This window comes from Halichondria panicea, chromosome 2 (genome assembly GCF_963675165.1).
Source record: "Halichondria panicea chromosome 2, odHalPani1.1, whole genome shotgun sequence".
Taxonomy (NCBI): domain Eukaryota; kingdom Metazoa; phylum Porifera; class Demospongiae; order Suberitida; family Halichondriidae; genus Halichondria; species Halichondria panicea.
The window spans coordinates 3,502,208-3,504,707 of NC_087378.1; the positions used below are offsets into that span (position 1 = coordinate 3,502,208).

General features: G+C 44.2%; 1 non-coding gene across 1 annotated transcript; it reads left to right on the forward strand.

Moving 5' to 3' along the window:
• Positions 1-272: 272 nt before the first annotated feature.
• LOC135332352 (5S ribosomal RNA) lies at positions 273-391 on the forward strand. The gene has a single exon (XR_010393213.1). It is a non-coding gene; the product is annotated as a 5S ribosomal RNA (ribosomal RNA).
• Positions 392-2,500: the final 2,109 nt, after the last annotated feature.

Consider the following 2,500-nt stretch of genomic DNA (forward strand, 5'->3'; position numbering starts at 1 on the left):
AGTAAGTAAGTAAGTAAGCAAGCTTGAAGTAGACAGTAGATAGTAGATAGTTAGTAGATAGTTGTATAGCTAGAGTATGATTATAATTATCAGTAAGTAAGTCCATAGTTGTATAATACCAGTAAGTACAGAGAAGTACACTCCACTCCACTCCACTCCACTCCACTCCACTCACTCACTCCCTCCCGGCCCACTCCCTCCACAGCAATTAAATTAAGTCGAGTATATTTCTGAACTTCACACATAAGTACATGAGATATGCATTGACTTGTGTCTACGACCATACCACGTTGAAAACACCGGTTCTCGTCTGATCACCGAAGTTAAGCAACGTAGGGCCTGCCCAGTACTTGGATGGGTGACCGCCTGGGAACAGCAGGTGTTGTAGGCTTCTGCATTCTTATTTTTGTTTGTTTTCAGAATATTTCACAACGAGCAGTTAAGGCCCAAAAATATGAAAACTGCAGCCTTAAATCCTCGTTGATCATTACCAAACCGCAAAGACGAAACTTTCTTTTTGTGATAGCAACAGTTTTACAATTGATCCCTGCCTTTGTCATTATAGTCATGGCACTGCAAGCAACTGAAGTATGTGATGATGGCTACTTGCAAACAGTAATTGTATAATTACGCACGTATAATTATAACTATCCTAATTATAGTGAGTGACACAGGAAAAATATCAAAATTTCTTATACTTTACAAATACAAAATTTCCTGTAGACTTATGAATGTTACACAAGTCCTGAACTACTTCAGGAATAGTAAAGGAAACTATACAGGAAACGTTGCACTATCCTTTGTAAGTAGGTTGCAGGACACTTGCAGGACACCTCAGGAAATGTGCAGATTTTATGGGCTGCAATGTAGCAGCACTGTAGCAGGAAATTTAAATATTTTCCCTGAGTGAGTGAGTGAGTGAGTGAGTGAGTGAGTGAGTGAGTGAGTGAGTGAGTGAGTGAGTGAGTGAGTGAGTGAGTGAGTGAGTGAGTGAGTGAGTGAGTGAGTGAGTGAGTGAGTGAGTGAGTGAGTGAGTGAGTGAGTTATATATACCTTCATTGAGCCATGCTTCATTTGATCATAACAATATCAAGCTTATCTTCAAGTAGTATTGTATTGTACGTTGCTAACAATACGCAAATAATGTACAGTAAATTCAAGTGGGAATAAAAGTAGTGGGTAAAAAGTTGTAATGTTCATGGAGTGTAAAGTCAACGAGCACTTAAGGCCCTATTATTTCTATTTTCCAGCCTAAAGTCCTCGTGGTGGAAAAAATTAATGTTAGTGTAATGAAGTCCTTGCCTAGTTACAAAGCGGCCCCTTACAAAGCGCCTAGTTACAAAGTAGCTTCAATGGGTAGTTATAATTAGAAGCTGCAGCTGGTAGTTAAAGCAGCAATTGTTGTGTAGCTTGTGAAGCTATGTTGTAGCTGGCTGACTGGCCGGCCCACCAACCTACCTACCTACCTACCTACCTACCTACCTACCTACCTACCTACCTACCTACCTACCGACCGACCGACCGACCGACCGACCGACCGACCGACCGACCGACCGACCGACCGACCGACCGACCGACCGACCGACCGACCGACCGACCGACCGACCGACCGACCGACCGACTGACTGATGAATAGTAAGAGGTGGGTGGCTGGCTGGCTGGCTGGCTGGCTGGCTGCTGGCGAATAGATGTTGTGCTGCAATATAGTGAGTGAGTGAGTGAGTGAGTGAGTGTACTATAATACTATACAGAATCTTTGCAACAAGACAGTAAAAGCATAGAGCATTACCCTTCCTTATATGGAATTTGAGTACACACACTGTGGTCTGTTTTACTACTTAAATGTATGAGCACATCCCATATATAATAAGGAACCACAGTGCTCAACACACTTGTTTCTATTTGTGTTGCAAAGATTGTGCAATCTCCAGTATTGTATTGTAACTGTATGTTAGCCATGTATAACTTGAACTGTATGTTTAGCGGAATGGAAGGGTGCAGACGGGGAACAGTGCAGATGGGAACATTGCAGAGGGGATTTGCGCGCCGGAAAATTGGAGCAATTACCATACAAGTGCAGACGAATGAAGGAATGAACGCGCGTAGCGCGAAAATTTGAGCAATATATCGCAAGCAATTACCATACAAGTGCAGACGAATTGAACAATGTGACCACGTGGGCTAGATAAGCAACCAAACAAGAGTGTCGTACAAATGAGCGTGTTGATAGGTCGTGAAGTGGGGTGTTGTGGCAAAAAAAGTCACGCTTAATTACATACGAGACGAGTTCCAGCGTTGCTCCTAGTGACGGGTGCTGTGTAGGGTGACTGCAGCGGTTCATCCGTGTGTCCGCATCGTTGTAGACTGCCTGTGTCGGCGGGCGTCTGACCTGCTGGTGACTGGTCATCAGTGGGCTGGCTCCCTCCGGTCGAGTGCAGTTAGGTTTGCATCATTTCACGAATCACGAGTGCATTCGTACGGTCTCGCTGCCGGTCGATCC